At 38.0% G+C, this 19,630-nt stretch overlaps 1 protein-coding gene across 10 annotated transcripts in view; it reads left to right on the plus strand.

Moving 5' to 3' along the window:
* GTDC1 (glycosyltransferase like domain containing 1) overlaps positions 1 to 19,630 on the plus strand; it is a 444,669-nt gene that overhangs the window by 45,079 nt on the left and 379,960 nt on the right. The window contains exon 2 of one of the 10 annotated variants that reach the window (XM_072613174.1): positions 18,911 to 18,983. The exons of 4 other annotated variants lie outside the window; for them this stretch is intronic. The gene's annotated coding sequence lies outside the window, so the exon portion shown is untranslated. Of the gene's footprint in view, positions 1 to 15,085; positions 18,984 to 19,630 lie in introns of those variants that run through there. 5 more of the 10 variants (XM_072613181.1, XM_072613180.1, XM_072613178.1 and 2 more) reach the window with 5 other exon arrangements.

Genomic DNA, 19,630 nt, shown 5'->3' on the forward strand with positions numbered 1-19,630 from the left:
ATTTATGATCAACATGTTAATTGAATCAGACATCCCTTAAAGATATCATTAATATGTTATATCCCCTACTCCTTATTCAGGGGTGATGGTAGAGGAAAAATCCTCTCCATGAAATCTCTAACATTGACCTTTCTGACTTCAAGGTAAAAAACAAACATGGATGGATGATATCCATTTTAGCTCTAAATGTGGAATGCCAAGTAATTCTGGAAGGGTGACTAGACATTAACCAGGAATTCAGAGTAATGAGTTCATCTAATTTGATGAAAGCTGCCTCAATTAAATCCTCTAACTTGTCATGCCCAGCAGAGAGAAAATAGTCCCAATAACTCTCCACATAGTACCTTTATTTCTCTCTCAATAATGTATCCTATTGATCTAGACCTAACAGGATCATTGCACTGTACCAAAGTATATGAGTCCCATTAAAGTGGGACTATGATCATATCATCATCTCCTTGAGCAAAAACCATTAATAGCTCACTGTTGCCCAGATTCCATTGCTTGGCATTCAAGACTCTTCATGATTTGGCTTTAGCCTACCTTCCAGCCCTTATGTTCCATAGAACTCTCCTCTTTGTCCGATTGCCCCAACCACTCTGCACTGACTACCTAGAGTTCACCAAATGTGTGTCACTCACCAGTAATTCGTTAAATGACAGTGAGGAAAGCGATTTAAGTCATCTTTCTTTTCAAAGTGAGATTCAATATACTTGTTCTGGATATTACTGTCCAGGAAAAAAAAAAAAAGAAATGTTTAGATTTTGGCAATCACCTCTCCAGTCTATAAAGCACTTTTTTTCGTGAAATGAATACCAATCAAAGATTGTTATCAAAAGAATGAACTCACTCGCCAAAGTGACTGATTAAATGCAGTGAAATGCTAGACTAGAGGATCCGGGGCCAGTGGGACATATTACCTGCTTTCTACTTCTTTTTCTTCTTTATGATCTCTTGGGTTGAATTAGTTCTCTCTCTAGGTATGTACCTTACCTTTGTTTTTTGGCAGAACTTAAAATATAGTTTAGTCTATTTCATGCAAATGAATTATTTTTCATTATGTAGTAGTCTTCATTCTGGTGTTTCTAAGTTATTTGACATTTTAATTAATGTTGTGTTTAACTTTAAAATTGTTTCTGCAATTCATTTATTTTGGGTAGCCGTTCTCATGCCTAGTTCCTCTGATCCTGGAGTGTGAAGTTAGTTAGAACTTGTTTTAAAGTTTTTTGGATTTTTTTTTGCACTAGATTATTCTTTGCAAATGAGAACTGCCTTTTCCATTGATCAAATCTTAGATTCGCCTGTTTGTTTAAACACGTGTGAGAATATTTGACCCAAAGTATTATTTTGTATTTACTAATTGCTACCTTTTATTCTATTTCCAATTTTGACTAGGAGGAGACACAGTACAATAACATTTTTCCTTTTGCTTTTTCAGATTTTAAGTATTATTTTGTTTTGGGATTTTGGCAGTTTATATTTTTCCAGCTTTTCCATGGAGCTAGTTTTCCTGAATTGCTACTAAGTTTGTGATTACAAGTAGTCTTCCTACCTCATTAGAGGAACTTTCCCACATAGTTCAGCTTTTGGAACCGTATTTTGATCTGTTTAGTTCCACAAACTAATATTGTTTCCATATACGTTTTGAGTTCTAATAATTATTCTAAGGAAATACGCATTTTTTTCCCTCTGGTAGCAATTCAATTTCTTTTCAACAAAGCATTTGTTAAGTACCTACTGTGTGCTAGGCACTGGGCTTGGTACTGGGGGCAAGGAAGAATTACAAAGACAAGAACAAAAAGGGAAAATAATGTGCACACCAATGGATAAATAGAAAATATACAAATAAACACAAGATAATATCCAGGGAATGAGGGAACTAATGGCTTTTTAATCATATTATCAAAATTATTCTAATTGGGCAATTCAGGAGTCCTAAAGGCTAATACAGAGTTTATAGTCTGGATGCAGAAAACAGATGGATAGGTTTGATTGACAAATTTGAATACTCCAGCTAGGTGTGCTGTAAAATTCTGGATTCTGTGCCTGCCTTCTGGGTGTAGAACTGATGATTACCCACGACTCTTGGGTGTGAATATGCAGGGCCTCTTCCAGGAGGTGGTGCTTGAGCTGAGCCTTGAGGGGAGCCATGAGTTCCAAGAGCAGTGCTCAGGAAGGAAGAACATTTTAGACCAAGGGGACAGCCTGTGCAAAGCCTGGGAAAGAGGAAGCAGAGTATATAGGGAACAATTTGTATGGAATGTGGAATCCATGAAAAGAAATAAGGTGTAATCAGTCTGAAAATTTAGGTTAGAGCCAGATTTTAAAGTATGAAATGTCAAAATGAAGCATTTGTGTTTGATCCTGGAGGCAGCAGAGAGCTAGTGAGGTTACTTGTAGTTTAAGAATATTAGATGTGTGGAGGCTGAACTGGAGAGAAGAGAAAGAGGATGAGGGAGATCAAGTAGGAGGATATTGCAGTAAGGTGGAAAAGGAGTGATGGTAAGTTGTGGAAGGCCTTTGACAACATCTTCCAAACTGAGAGTTAATTACTGACTTTATCCTTTAAGATCTTCAGCCCAGGTGTACAGCAACCATTAAAATACTTAATAATTAATAAGAGTTGTCTGACCCAGCACTTTCCTACCCTCAGCCGGCAGTATTTGAAATCTGAGGAAATTGTGTAGGCCAGACTTGGTGGAGGAGAGGTGCCTGCCTTTTCCTAGATGTAGGTCATGATGTCCCTATCCATCCATATCCATGCAAATTAGCGAAAAATGCTGGGAAAATCTGTGAAGGGGAGAGGGTTTTGTGTGAGGAGGAGAGCCCAGCTATGACCAGTCACTCTAGAATACTCCAGCTGCTTGGCGAGGCCTCTGCTGCTCTAGAGGATAACCTTGAATGTCATTAGGCAAGCTAGCCAGCCCCAGTGAGGCTGAAGAAACAGGTGGTGAAGGCATGTTGGAGTTGGGTTAAACTACTGCCGCCACCTAAATTACCACCTTTCCATACATCCAGATAGAAGCCTCCAGGATCCCCAGTAATAACAGTACCCTCTCCCTTCCCCGTACCTCTCAAACTATTTTCGAGGAAACAACTCCCTAGAGAGTCTGACCTCAATCTTCTCATTAGCTACAGCAACTGAAGACCTGGAAAGTAACTTCTTGTCACCAAAGTCTTTGGCATTGTCAAGTGGTTCAACATAAGTAAAAGACATGATTTTGTCAGGGGAAATGACTCTAAAGAAGATGTATTATTATCTGCCCTGCAGCTTCCCCCTTCCCTTCTTACCTCCCCACCTGATGAATTATTTTTACATGTTAGCATATAGGCTTCTTTAAAGCTGGGATGGTCTGTTTGTGTCCCCATTGCTTGACACAGCGTGGAGGTCCAATAAAAGATATTTCACTTACTTGTTCATGCATTTACTCACCATGAACTGTAAGGCCAAAGGCCACCATGTTATAAGGAATGGGAGAAACAAGAAGATCCTTATGTAATGAGGCTGCCTGTGAAACCAGCATTGCCCAGACCCAGTAGGGGCTTCTTTTACCAGTTAGCTGTCTTTGGTTTTTGTTTTACAACTCTTTCACCATGGCAGACTTTGTGATTGGGCCCTCAGTGGACTTCAGCAACCTTATACCTTGCTCATTGTGAAAATAGTCTTGTGGCAGTCCTCCATGGTGGTGATAGAAACAATTGAGTTTCTCCAGTGGAACCTATCACTTACAAAAACCAGTTTTTTACTTGGAGAACCATCACAAAATCTTATTTTCTATGCCATTCACTCATTTTGATTCCTAGGGTTCTTGAAATATGCTTGCTAATCCAATATCAGTTGAAATAAATCATGTTCTGTGCCCTTATTGTCTCCATTTCTCTTTCCAAGCACTCAGCTGCCAACTATTGTGGCCAGCTGGAATTACCTGGGAGCCAAATAACACTGAGTTCCATGGCAAATACCATTCATATCCCAAAGTGCGTAATATCAGAGCAAATACCCTGCCTTTCCACTGTGTTCATTGCCAGTCTTGTAATGTGGTACCACAGTTGTGGTGCTGAATCTGGAATCAGAGGTCCTGTGTTCTAATCCTGACCTTGTTATTTATTACCTATGTGACCATGGAAAAGTCTATTTAACCTTTCAGGGCCTCAGTTTATTGCTAGATCCTGATTAGTGCTAATAAGCCACTGAAGTGATCAGATCTATTTGAATTTGCCCTATTTGAACTTGTAATTATGTAAAAAAAGGGTAATTATTTCTGACTTGGTGGAAATATACTATATACATCTGAATAATCTGAACACTTCAGAGGATCATTATTCACAGTAATCAAGACCTAGATATAATCATATTTAAAAAGTAAGGAACTGACCTAGATGACCTCAAAATTTCAAAATTATTGGGCAGTTCAGGGATAATAAAGGATAATAGAGTTTATGGCATAGGTGCAGAAAATGTATGGATTGTTCTGATTGACTAATTTGAATACTTTGAGGTGCGTGTTCTGTCAGATTCATAGCTAATATGGCTAACTATGTGGCTTATATTTTGTCTGTCACTTGTGATTCATATGGAGGGTCTTTTATAGCTGTGTAGTGCTTGAGCTGAGCTTTGAAGGGCAGTGTAGTTTGCAAGAATCACAGGTGAGGAGGAAGAGCATTTCAGAAATAGGGGACAACCTGTCCAGAGGCCTGTAGGCAAGAGATGTAAAGCTATGGATGGCAAAGGGCAACTGGACCAGCTTCCCTGAAGTGTAGAGTGCATGAAGGGAGCAACGTATAATTGGCCTGAAAATGTAAGTTGGAGCCAGATTGTGACCCTCTGATCCTGTCATTACAAGCTAGATCTGTTCTCTCTCAGGGCCTGACCCCTCTGGGGATTTGTAGGCAGTAACCACAAACAGTCATGTACCTCCTGTTTTAGGGCACTGGTTTTACTTCTTAAAAAGAAATGCAGTGCCACAATTACAGGGTCCTTACTGCCACCACCATTACAGAGTGTTACCCCTGCCTTGACTTGCTAGCTTCCTGGACCTGTTGGAGCAGGTTGGCACCTAATAGGTTCGTCACAGAGCATATGATCTAATCTACATCAGCCCAGGAGAGAAGCAACAAGGAGGCTTTCTAGACCCCATTATAGATACATGGTGAATCCATCAATCAAAAAGCATTTATTATCTTTCTGTGTGCCAGCATACTAGGTGCTGGAGATATGAAGATAAAAATGAAACATTCAGTAATTCCTGTCCTAAGGAGTTTGCCTTCTAGGGGAATGAGGGAGACCTGTACAAAGATTACATTCAGTATGTATACAAAATAAGTATGAGGTAGTATTTAAGGTCACATTACTTTTGGACTCTGTAATTCTTTTGCCCAGTTCCAGCCTTTTGTGAGCTTTGTCCTCCAAAGTCTAAAATGTCTGTGGTATAGTGATCCACTTGGATGGCATCTTAATCTACTCCTAAGATCCTGAGCCCCACATCCAGTTAAAGTGAGCAGGACTGGCCCTGGTTTGCGTGCAAAGTTTAGAAGTATGACAAGAAGAAAAAATCATTTTGCAGATGGTGATAGATTGGCAGGGAGTCAGGACAGACCTCCAGAAAGTAGATCCAGTAGAAGTCTGTCTCCTTGGAGTATTTAAAAAATGTCATTTCCATTGTGTCTTTCCAAACCATAGCAAACAGACTATCATTCATAGCTACTTATTGAACATCTACTACTTTCTCATTCTCAAATTGCTTGTATAGTGTTGTGTTGTGTTTGTGTTGACATTATGCATAGTTACTTCATTAAAACTCAGATCATTGCTAATAGGTTTCTAAATTATTTGCTAATAAGAATTCTCACCTGACTCAGACAAATAATATCTTAGCAAGGTCACAGAATTTCCTTGTTATTTTTTTTTATAATGCATTCTTTCCACCTTAAACAACAACCACCACCACAAAGAAACAAACAAACAAAAACCCACTCATGAACCAAATTCCCAACATTTAGTCTATAAAAGTTGTCTTTGACTATTTTGAAAGTATCCTTGATTCATTCATTATAGAATAGTTAATTACCTAGAGACAGATTATCCAGTTCATGCTTCCTCCTCCTCCTCCCCCTCCTCTTCCTCCCCCTCCTCCTCCTCCCCCTCCTCCTCCTCCCCCTCCTCCTCCTCCTCCTCCACTGCTATGTACCCGTTGGCCATTTTACTGCTTATTAAGTAGTGCCTCTACCACAAAGCTATAGGAGAAGAGGAAGGAGGTTAAAATACAAATTAGTTAAGTCTGCTGATTGCTAGGTTTTACTGTCAGGGTTTTGGGAAAAGGGGACTAAAACCAGTGACTGAAGGTGAAGTTTTAAAATATTACTTGTTTTAAACTAAAAAAGTTCTTTTCTAAAGTATTTTCATGATTAAGGATTTCTTTTTTGAGGATGGGGAGAGTTTCCAAAAAAAAAAAAAATTGGAATTTGTGTATTATTTGTATTCTTTGACTGTGGGCACCGGAGCTGCCAAAGGCTTAAATTAAAGGTTTTAGCAAGCAGTCTGCTGCTTGACACTCTTTGGGGGTGAAGTAGCTGCCTTTTTCTCTCTCACCCACATATATACACCCCTTCACAGATGGATTGTCCACTGTAATTTCTCCTTTTGAATGTTTGTGTTCCACAGCTACATATGGCTTTTTCACAACTATCTCTAGCTCTTTGTACAATTTGAAAATCAAATCACATATTATGTAATAGCTACCATTTATAAATATAAATGGTAACTATTAATAAATATGTAATAATATAGCTATAATTACAATGTGTTCAATAAAATTATATTTAATAAATATGTATTAAATGCTTACCATCTTAAGGGTTTTGTCAGATGACATAGGATACATAGATTAAAGACATCGTTCCTGCTCACAAGGAGAATTTGGAATCCTGGCTCAATATTAGTGAACACTGGCACTATTAGACAACTAACCTCAGGCTATTGTAGTAGTCCAGCCATCAGATGATGATGCCTGCACTAAAATGGTGGCAGCGTCAGAGGAGAGAATAGGGTGTATTAGAGGGATATTTCAAAGGTGACATTGATAGACCCTGGCAACAGATTGGATATTGGGGATAAAGTTAAGACCACTTGATTCCAAGTTGAGAAAATGAGGAGAGGGTAAAGTTTGGTTCAAAAGAATATAATTACATGAAGTTCTCCCATACTTTTCTTATGATGGTTTTTAAAAAGATAAAGTCTCAGTTTTATGTCATTGGATCAAGATGACTTTTCAAAAAGTTCATTTAAAACCTTGGTTTGTAGTTTTATTTGGTTTCTCACATTAAATTTAGATTTGGGCTTTAAATTTTTCAAAAATGTGACATAGTTTTGCCTTTAAAAAGATCTTAGCTTGGCACTTAGGTATATGGGAGTAACATTACCACCACCCTAGTTTGTTTGCTCATTCTTGTCAGAAAAAAGTATAACTCCACAGTTCTTACAGGCTAACCTTAAAATCCTGCACCCTAGATAGAATGCCATAATGGAAATTATTAGCTCTGAGGGTTGTGCAAAATTTTTGCTGCTTCAAACATGTTTATGGTGGGGGGATTTGGAAAGAAATGAAATTATTTATGCATTCACTTACCTGTATTTGAAGTTGGTTAATACCCTCACACCAGGTCACTTTTGATTAGGGAAATATTAAACAGGCCTATGTAGATTTTGATACATTAGGCCATATTGCTAAGTCATTTCATTCTCGAGTGGTTCTCAAGCTTTTTGGTCCCAGAACCCCTTTACATTCTTAAAAAATTTTGAGGAGGTTTTATGTGGGTTCTATCTACCAATTTTTATTGTACCCCCAAAGAGTTTTTGTTTATGTGGGTTATATATAATGATGTTTACTATATTAAAATTTAAAACACCTTAGTATTATGATTAAAATAAGAATGACCTTGTAGACCTCCTGAAAGGGTTTCAGGGACCTTCCCCACCACGCTTGGAGAACCACTTCTCTATTCCATTTAAAAACCACATGATTTCAAATTTCATTTTACTCATTGTAATTTGTAGAAAAAAGATCAGGTGTCAAAAAATGACTTATTCTGTGTCTTAAGCGTTAGGTGGAAATTTTAAGATATGGGGAATGAGTTGGTTAGGTAAGGTGACTGAGTTATATCATAGATTACATGGAGAAAGTTGTCAGATTCCAATGAAGTGTTTATTAGTATTTCTAGATTATGAATAATAATACTGGTGATTTATTTTTGTGGATAATGTCACATATCTAGGAGAACTTTCTTGCAGTTGCCCTTGTGAACATCCTTAAGCAAATCCCCTTAGAAGCCCTATAAATGTTTGGATTACCAGCTTTATTTAGTCTTCCCTCTTTGAAGTCTTCTGAAGGCTAAACATTGCCAGTTCATTTTGAGCCTGAAAGTGTGGTTCTTGCTTCTGTTTAGTCCATGAAGAGCCTTGTACCTACCTGGAGTTCTCAAAAACCCTTCCATGCCTAGACTGACTTTGTTAAAAGGAGCTGTGTGCCTACTGGATTTTTCAATTGTGATACCACTCTAGAATACTTTAGCACAATGCCTGGCACACAGTAATCCCTGAATAAATGAGTGTTGACCGACTGACCAGAATATTTATAGTATCTATAGTAGGTATAAGGATGGTGATTGATGGAACAGATCAATCAAGTCACCTCAGACCACTTAAAGTAAGTGATAAAATGCTGCTCTTTGATATCTTAACCAGGTGAGAGCACATCTTGATCAATCAATAAGTCATAGGCTGTAGACTAAGTGCAGAAAAATTCCTTGATCAATTGCTTTAGAACTAAGTGCAGGAAAAAGTCCTTTTTAAACAGGAAGAGTGTTCAAATTAACGGAGGCACCTTGGCAAAGCCTCATGGGGCCTCTGTAAAACCAGAAAGCCACTTCTGAACCTGAGAGATTTCAGCTAGCTCTGAAGAAAGCTAAGTGTCGCTGGAAGGAATCTATGGGGGGAGAAGGGTTGGGAGGAGACGTAGCCCAGGGCAGGGGAGGAGAACCTGCTGCCTCAAGGCCACATGTGACCCTCTAGTTCCTCAAGTGCAGCCCTTTGACTTCATCCAAATTTCAGCACTTGAGGACCTGGAGGGCCACATGTGGCCTTGAGGCTGCAGGTTTCCCACCCCTGGCCCAAAACGTCAGGCTTGGACTCAGTTTCCTCCCTTCCAGAGCTTTCCCCCTTGATGGGAAGAAGACCTCATGAACTTTGGAGGTCCAGAGGACTTCCCATCAGCATCATAACCTTGTGTTTGGAACAGATGATATCATTCCTGATCCCAGTAGCTAAGGACAAACAAAAAGCAGATTCATTGTGTACAAAAAGCCCAGCAGAAAAGTGCACAGTTATCTGCGGGGAATATCTTGGGGACTCCAGCTATAGGACTTCTGGGACTTCGCCATTTTGCCACACAGGTTCTAAGCTAGAACCCACTTTCCCTTGGACTATATACATACCAATAGATGAATATTGCGGGGGAATGTTTTGTACCACCTGTTCTTACTGTAGCGCTGTGGTAAAATCCTCCTTTCTTGAATTTGGTTGTCTTTAGACTTGTGAATATTATGTGTTTTCACTGTGAAGTTAGCATCCTAGAACTTAATTGATGTTTTACCGCATAAAGGATCAACTATTAAAATTGTAATTTTAATCCAAGGTATACTGCATATTGTATGTATAATGTACACTTCTATTGGATTCATTTTTAAAATTTGCATTTGCCATAGTTCTAGGGACATCGTATGTCATATGAAGAACCCAAGGATCTGATACAATATCAGTAAAACTGTCTCATAGGTATGATTCAAGCAGTTTTATTAGCAACATATGGGGTATGAAGGAGCCACAGAGGGGAGCTTTGAGTGTAAGGGTGCTGGTCTGTCTTTTTTGGCATGTAATTATATTGGTCCTCTTGTATATTGTTATTTGTTGCTGCCTGGGGAATTTGGAAAAATAACTACTAATATGGTGATACAAAATATCGGCAGAAGTTATAGTTATTCAGTTTTTATAAAAGAGTTTGGAGAGAAAAGATGTGTTTATTCAAACCAAATGTTTTGCTTTTAGCTTAGGTTTAATCCATCTTTCAAATTAAAAGGCATCTCTTTAAGTATATGAACTTTTCTATCAACTGCTTGCAAAACTGAGTTGAAACATATGGGAATGATCTATTTCTTTTATCTTGTATTATAATCTTTCTTAAATGCTGATAATGTATGGTTATGTTTAATTTTGTTACTAATGGTTCAGAATGAATATATTTATTTGTATTTCTTTGTTTTATTTGTTATCTGTTCACATAGTGCTGAGCCCACTACTGGAAGTTGTACGTGGAACAATATTTAGACACCATTCTTATCCTCTAAGACCTTTTCCTTTTTAAAAGAGACACTTGTAAATATTATTTCAGTATACTCAGTGGTGAGAAAAAAAATTTGAAAAGCATCAGTTGCAGAAGATGATTTTTTTTTAAATTGGGAAAATCAAGGGACTATTTGTGATTCCACTGAAATTTTTCTTCCCGAATGCTATGTCTCTAAAATTTTCAGGTTTTATACACTAATCTTTTTTCTTTTGTGATCGCAAGGCATCAGAAAATTATAATTATTGCTTGATTCTTAATGCAAAGCTTAAAGTAGGGGTGTGTGTGTGTGTGTGTGTGTGTGTGTGTGTGTGTGTGTGTGTGTGTGTGTGTAAATGTGAATACAAGAAACCAATCCTTTCTTCTTCCTTTCTTGGACTCACTGCCTAGACCACTCCCTTTCCTGAAAGACGAAACCAAATTGGGAGAAATTGATGGGAGGAACTGCGAAGGGAATTCTGGGATGTTTTCGTTGTTACAAAAGTAGAATGTTAAATGTAAAATAAAAAATCAGGATATTATTTAATCATGTCCCTGCCCATCCTCCTTACCTTGACTTGTCCTTTAATGCTAGCGAAAGATGGTCTGGTATGTGGATAGAGTTAGGAGTTGGGAGAACAGCAATCAGATCTCACTCCAGGTGCTTCTGGAGCTATGGCCATGGACAAATCATTTTATTTCCTAGATTCTATTTCCTTAAATGTAATGTAGCCAGAACCCCAAAGCCCATTGGTATAGGACTCTCTCCTCAATGGTGGAGATCAGTACCTTGTGTCTGTATCCATCGCTTCCCCAGAGACTAGCGTGGTACAAAGAGGGGGGAGGATTAAGCTCCATGTGTTGCAGGAGTCAGTTTGTATATTTGTGATTACTCCTTTTGAAGTAAATATTTCTTTGTAAAAGTTAGTATGGCTATTAATTGTTAAATGGAAGTGGGGTGCTAAAATGTTAGGGAACTCTGTTGGTCATGGCTGGTGGGGGCTGGAGCTATTTGCAGAGAGTCTTAATATCCTCAGATCTCCTTAAGGGTACTAGAGAACCCTAGGGGAGAAGTGAAATGAAAGTTATACATGGCCTTCAGCCACTTGGGCCAGGGTTCCCAAGTGATACTGTAGAATGGGAATAACGCTTTGCACTATCTACCTTAGGGGGTGGTTGCGAGGAGGACACTTTGTAATCCTTAAAGTATTCTCTATTTAAAAAAAAAGTGATCCAGGATTATTATTAGTACTTAGAATTATTGTGTCATTATCTTGACTGACAAGGCTCCTATTTTGTCCTGAGATGATAGTTAAACCACAGCTGGCTTCATGAGTTTTCAAGTTAAGAGATGGTGAGAGTCTATTTCATTTTGGAGCTGGTTCTATGGCTGGGGAACTAGCCCCATTGATTAGTAAATTATCAAATTGTCTTAATCTCGAAATGGAAAAACTGGTTTCTTTTTTCTTATATTGTTAAAATTTGGAAGGCAAGCTGTTCAGTTTTTAGTTAACCAGTTTTTAGTAATATATAAAGTAGCCATAGTATTTACTTCTTGAGTAAAAAATCAGGCAAGTAAGTAAATAATCAAGTAAGTAATCAGTAAGTAAATCAGGCAGGATACTTTGTAAATGTCTGTGACTCTTGTGATGACATGATTTTACCTGTTTTTTTACTAAATTCATTTGTACCTGTTTTTAAATAAAGGGAAATTAAGCTCACATTTCAAAGGTGGAGAAAAGAAAATCCTTATTCTACTACTAAAAACCAGGTGCAATAATTTAGCATGCCATTTTAAGGAAAGAAAAAGTGTATCTTAGTTTGTAATCAAGTTTTGTTTGCATACTAGGGCGGTGTTTCTTACTTGTTATTTTTTTTGTTTTATTTAAAATCATTTTTATTGATACCGTTTGTTCTTATAGAAAAGTTATTTCTGGAAATAACTACTTTTTTCTTTCATTCCCAACTCCAACTGAGCGCTCTCTAATAACAAAGAAAAGCAATTGCCTCCAGGATTAGAGTATCCCAAAAGTCTTAGCATGGTTTACAGCTATTAAATATGTTAAAACTATTATTGTTCAGTTTTCTTTGGTCATGTGCAACTTTGGGCTTTTCTTGGCAAAGATACTGGAGTGTTTTGCCATTTCCTTTCTCATTTTATGGATGGGGAAACTGAGGCAAACAGGCTTAAATGACTTGCCCATACAACTAGTGAATGGATGAAGCCCGATTTGAACTGAGGAAGATCAGGTCAGACATTCTATCCACTGTGTCACCTGGCTGCACATACCTAGCACATGTTGCATAATTAATAAATGCTTATTGATTGAATTAAAAAAAACAGACATCCCAAACTGTCTGCTACCGACATCATATATACTATTATGTTATAGTAGTTTCCCACCTTGCTGCCTTGAGGAGGGAAATATTACATCATTTTTTATTGCCATTGCTGATTTTTCATTTTTTCAGAATTTAGCTTCCTTTTAGAGATCTTTTCACTTACATTGTTGTAGTTAGTGTCTGTCTGTATGTATATGTGGCTAGTGCTCTTCATATTTTGCTCTATATCAGTTTAATATACATTTTTTCATGGTTTCATATTGACCCGTGATTCTTATAGCATATGTCAGTGGTATAAAAATACCTCTGGGGGAAATGAGCATGGATAAAACTTAGTCCAATAAAGATAATCAGAAAACTCTATAAAGAATTGTCTCAAGCCGCCTTTGGACACACATCTTTTACAAAAGCTTCCCCAGATATGAACATTTTGTAACTGCTGCTGTTTCCTTTCTCTGAGTAGAAGACCAAGTGAAATAAGTAGAAGATTGAACCAGCTGTATGATTTAAGATTTAACTATACTAACATTTGCCACTAATATTTCCATTCAAATTGACAGGATAATTTTAATAATGAAATGAAATTATATTAAAGAAATCATAATGCTAAGCTTAAAATCATTATATTAGCTAAAATAATACAGGATGCCAGAAAGTGGGAAAGTATGAAAGAGAGACTGGAGGAGTAGGTTATGGGGAACAATAACAAAAAAAGCTTTTGCACATGCTACAATTTTGATTGGATGATGAAGTCGATACAGTGCCAGGTCTGGAGTCAAGAAGACCTGAGATGTATTACTCTGGGCAAGTCACTTAACTTCACTTTGCCTCAGTTTCCTCATCTGTAAAATGGAAATAATAACAGAATCTACTCCCTAGGGTTGTTGTGACGATCAAATGAGATAATATAAATAAAGTGCTTAGTACACTGCCTGGCACAGAGTAGGTATTGTATAAGTGTTGCCATTTTTATCTGAACTGGTAAAATAAGAATATTAGTAAATTACTACTGCCCCATATTTGTAGAAGACTTGAGCATTTAAATATGTATGCATTGTTTCTTAACTATATAACTTTATTTGATCATTACAGCTGTCCTGTTAAACAGCTACGTGTATTGTGCCATTTGACAGAAAGAAGAAACGAGAGTTTCAAAGTGCTTTGCCTAAGGTCACAGAGAAAAGTTAGATTTAGAGTTGAGAATAAAACCTAGGACACCTCACTCTCCTTCTTGACTGCAGTTTCTACTCATGGAAGCTGCTGATTGACACAAGATGAGTTTCCTTCATATGTCTTGTTGGCTCCCCTGACTCCCCAAGGTGATCTTTTTTGCTGAGTTTTGCCTGAGGCCTTTCTTTGCCATGTCTTCCTTCCTATTTCCTCCTCTTCCTCCCTACTTTCATGCATTATCTTCCCACATTGAAATGTCTTGCATAGTTGTATTTGTACGAAGTGTTTAATAAAGGCTCTATCTACCTATTGTCCATTTGTCCATCCATTCATCCATCTCTCTTATCATTTATGGATCTCTCTAATCATAAGATTAGATGTAATAACTATGGCAACAGATTACTCTTGCCTTTTCATCTGTCTTCCTGTCAGTATGGATGAAGTTACCTAGCCCCGCTTGCTCTTATAACCGACAAGTCAGAAACCCATGGCACGTGAGAGAATTTATTTGTTCTAAAATTGTAGTATGTGCAAAAGCTTTTTTTGTTATTGTTCCCCATAACCTACTCCTCCAGTCTCTCTTTCATACTTTCCCACTTTCTGGCAAACTTTCCTCCTACTTCCTTGGTGCTCAATTTAATAAACTTTTAAGTGCTTAGGAGCTGAGTTAAATACATTACCATCCCTGCCCACATGAAGTCTACTGGAGAGATGTGACATACACATACGCAAGAACAAGTATAATTCAAAATGATATGTGATGAATACATGAGAAATGTAAGGAAAGGGCTATATGATATATGAAGAGAAGGTATAATTTACTTGATCTTCATAGAATATAATAATTATAAATATATTAAATTAAGAGTATGTTAAACATATGATAATTTTATCTACAGGATTCTTTACAAAGTATTGTTACTGATGAGGTGATTCAGGGAAACCTTGTTAGGAGAGGGTAAAAGACCTTTTTTATATAAGCGATCCCCTTGGGACAGTCTGGTGAAACCTATGGATATCTTTTCAGAATAATGTTTTTAAATGCACAAACTAAAATATATAGGGTCACAAAGGAAGCAGTTCCATTGGGATACTTTTTATCGAAAGAATTAAAAAAGAAACATACAAAGTCAAATTCCTAGACTCCAGGTTGAGAACTTCTGAATTAGAGGTACTTTATTAATTTATATGAATCTCCTCATTAGTAAAATTTGTTACTTAGATTTTAGATTAAATTTAGTGGTAGATTTTTTTTGTTTGTTTTTATTTTAATAGCACATGCCCATTCTGGGGCTATCCCTATTCCTCCCACACCCCATTCCAAACATTGTGGTCAGTTTGGCATCCTACTCCTGAAAGACTGCCAATCTCTGCACAATTTTGCCTCCCCCTACCCAGTTCTCTTCATTAATGGCCCACAGGCCATCATAGGAATGATGAAAACTTCGTTGTTAGCTTCTGCACCCATTTCTTCTGAGGGGCTACTGTGAATCTTTATTTCTCGTCATATTTCCCTACTGTTCCAATTCCACTTTTTGTTTTAGAGAAATTCAGAGGATAAAGAATGAGAAGGGTATTGTCACTGTTGTCCAGTGAAAACTGAACTCATTCTCAAATCTTGGTAGACATGGTTCTTAGTTTAGGGAAAGGTTAATGTTAATGTGAAAGTTTCCATAGGGAGGTACTGTCAGATTCTTAGACAATTACTTTGATACCATGAGATAATTTCATGGACTTGATAGCCTCCCACATTGATGCAGATCAAAACTAGCTAATGGCTTATCTCATGTGTGATGCTTATCCATGTTTCTCCATAATCGTTCAATAAAGATTGCTTTGCAGTATGTGCTGCCTTATTGTTCTTATTGTTAGAGTAGAAGGGGCAACTAGGTGATGCAGTGGATAGAGCACCAGTGCAGGAGTCAGAAGGACCTGAGTTTAAATCTCACCTCAGACATTTGACACTAGCTGTGTGACCTTGGGCAAGTCACTTAATCCCAATTGCCTCATCCTGGGTCATCTCCAGTCATCTTGGTGAATATCTGGTCACTGGATTCAGATGGCTCTGGAAGAGAAGTGAGGCTGGTGACTTGCACAGCCCTCCTTCACCCAGAACAAAGTCAAGTGCAAGTCATGCATTATTTCTCTGATGTCAGATGAACACACACATATTAGAGTGGTAAAAATATATTATTATGCAAGAGTTAAGGGGGAACATCCTTAGCCACTGGTAGGAACTATTTCATGAAAGATGTGACATTTGAAGTTGGGCTTTAAAAAAAGGGAAATGAATATAAGAGATGAAGGATGATAATTTAAATTATAGGAAACTGTTGGGATTGGAAGCTCAATTCCGTGTGGATGGTCTCGGGCAGGTAAAAGTGGGACTTCTAAATCTTAGAGTCTTATGAGGCCCTCCATGAACAGCGGGGGTTCGAGAAGGTCAGACTGAGCTAGCTCGGGTATTTCCGCCTCTCCCCGGGAGATACGTGATGGGTGGAGTCTCCCTGCCCTCGAGGTCGTCCCGGATTGGAGCACACCTAGTTACCTAACAGCACGGTATTGAGATGCAAACTGTGTGGCTGAAGGTTAAGTAGGATTGAGGAAGCCTGAAAGCTCTCTCTTAGCACGCGTGGAGCCAAGAGGACAGTAGGCTCCGCTCCTCTTCTTTCCTCTCTCCCCTCCCCCTCTCTCCCCGCTTGTACTTCTACTTCCAATCCCTTAAGCTTAGCCTCCTTAGGAAATCTCCCCCTCTTCCTCCTAAGGAAGACACCCCTGCACTTGTAACCTGGACCCTGAAATAAAGCTCAACCCCTGTTCGACTCTGGAACGTCCTTTCTCTCATACGTGCATCCGGCGTGGCCAGCCGAAGACCTGGGACAGGTAAGAAAGACTCGGGTAGCCCAATACAGGCCTCTAGGTCTGGCAGGAAACAGTTTAGCAAAAGCACAGAGATTTACCTTAGCTCAGTTCCTGGCACATAGTAGGCATTAAATAAATGTTGACTCATTGTCAGAGGCTAGAAGGTTGTCCCATTTGGCCTGAGAATAGAGTATGTACTAGGAAGTGATATGACCCAAGATTGGAAAATTAAGATGGTATCAGATTATGGATGACCTTGGATACCAAGGAGAGGACTTTGAACTTTACTCAGTAGGCAAGAAGGAGCCACTAGATATGTTTGAGTAAAGGAGTGATAGAATCAGTTCTGACCAAAAGAAGGATTATTCTGAAAATAGTGTAAAGAATGGATTGGACAAGTCAGAGAAACTTTCTCAGAGTCCATTGAAATAGACTAGTTGGGTGGTAATGAAGCTGTACTTGGCTGGTGGTGATGGTGGCAATAAGAAAGAGGGAACATATATAAAGAGTTATTGGGCGAGAGAATTGACAAGATTTGGTAAATGGATGAGAGGAGAAGAAAGAGCCAAAAACTATTCCAAGGTGATGAACTTGGGTTGCCATGGCTAAAGATGAAAAAAGATGGGCTGCACTGCCTGTTTGCACCAGTGGTATCATTATCATGGTGAGAGAAAGCAATCAAGACTCTTCAGCTGTTGAGTAGTAAAGTTATGAGAAGACATGGATGAGAGGGTCACAGGATAAACAGACATAGATGTTGTAATTATGGTTTCATTGGAATGAAAATCTTTATTGCTGATATCACAGATATACTTGATATCTGAATATGAATCATTGGTGAGAACGTTGAAGTTTCCACAGATGATGGCAGAAAATTGAGTCGAAGGATCAACACAAAGAACCGCTTGAGGTTGTTGTGAGGATCAGATGAGATCATAATTGTAAAGTGCTTAGGAGGTGTTATGTTAAATGCTCCTTCCATTTCTCTGCATATGAATGATTATGTCTGTTTTAATGACGACGAAGTGGGTTAAGAATGACTTACCCATGATTGAATAGATGGAGACAATCTTTGATTCTTAATCTAGTGCTCTCTCTCCTGGTTTGCCTCTAATCATATAGCCAAGAACCAGCCCTTGTGAGTCACTGCCTGTCCTTCCTTACAACTCATATTCTGAACATTCTGAACTGAGGTATTTTACCTATATATATATGTACTGCTGGAGCCCTTTGTGATTGAGAAACTTTCTGCTTAAATATAGATAGGCCAGTGGGTTTATTCCCTTCCAAATACTCAGGGGAAATACCTGAGAGGAAATTAGTCTCTTATTTGATTTAATTTGAGATAGAATGGTAGTGAAATGCTTTAAAATATCCCTGGAAAAGAGTATTTGTAACGCCTGTTGTATATATTTAGCTTTGAACAGATTTTTTTTTAAATTAGAAGTATATGTAGTCTAAAATAGGTAGAGTTGTGTTATAGTGTGCAAAACCCCGATTCAGTTATTTCGTTGATCTGAATCTCACATGAACCCTGGCAAAAGTCTGAGCATCCAAACCAAAGAAAACATCAGTTTGGACTTTGGTTTTACTTTTGGTTACTGTGACTGTCAAATATTTCCCTTTAAAATGGAATACACACAGGAATGAGCCCCTAAACATTACAGAAAACCTCATTAATTCAGACCGCACTTATCTGTAATTGGTGATAATTTGTCAGGGACTGGGTTGAATTAATAGTGTAATCACAATTTCATGGATAGTATTTAAAATGTTTAAAGGTACACTCTTCATCAACTTTCAAGCACTTTGGAAGCTTATTTATAGACCATATAATTTTGGAGTTGGAAGGGGCCATAGAAGGGGAGAGAGAAGGGAATAAACATTTACATAGATCCTACTGTGTGCCAAGCACTGTGCTAATCGCTTTACAGATATCTCATTTTATCCTCACAGTAATTCTGTGAGGGTACATGCTGTTATTATCTCCATAAAATAGTTCAGGAAATTGAAGCAAGCAAGGTATGTAACTTGTTAAGGGTCACGTATCGAGTAGGTATCTGAGGCTATGTGTGAATTGTGGTTTTCTTGACTCTAGATCCAGTGCTCTGTGCCCTGCACCTCTGATAGATATCATGACATTTTACCTTTTTCTTTTACAGATGAGGAAACTGAGGCCTCAGGAATGAAGTTACTCACCAAAGTGATATGCTAGTTAGTGACAAAATCCAGAATGTAAGTCTTTTGACTTTTTGACTGGTACACCACATTGCATGTGGATTATTGGCATTCAATTAATTGGCATTCCAGTTATAAACTTTGACTTAGGACTTGTTAAATTGGGCCTCATTACATCCTCTATTAGGAAATACTTTCTTAAGAATCACATTTACAACTGGAAGGGAGCTGATTGGTCTAGACATACTAACCTTCTCATTTTTCAGATGAGGAAAATGGGGTTCCATGACAAGGTTATATCACTAGTAAGTAACAGAGCCAGGATTGGAACTCAAGTCCTCTGACTTCAAATTTAGTGTTTCCTTCATTGTGCCTCACTATTTCTTTATCAATCTGTTTCTGTGTACATGAAAGTGACATTATTTCATTTTTTCCAGAACTTAGTCAGATAGATCTTCTTCCTTAGTAAGTTGAAATCATTTGATTTTTCCCTTTTTTTTTTTTTTTTGGTGTGAACCATATGACTTCACTTACATAGGAAACTCCTAATGAGGGGGGAAACAAAACAAAACAAAACAAAACAAAACTACCTCCACCAATACAGATCAAGAATGCTTATATAACTTATAGTTTTAGAAGTTTTCATGAATCATTGAGAAGTTAAATGACTTGCCCATGATTATGCATCCAATAAACATCAGAGC

Source organism: Notamacropus eugenii, chromosome 5 (assembly GCF_028372415.1).
Source record: "Notamacropus eugenii isolate mMacEug1 chromosome 5, mMacEug1.pri_v2, whole genome shotgun sequence".
NCBI lineage: Eukaryota > Metazoa > Chordata > Mammalia > Diprotodontia > Macropodidae > Notamacropus > Notamacropus eugenii.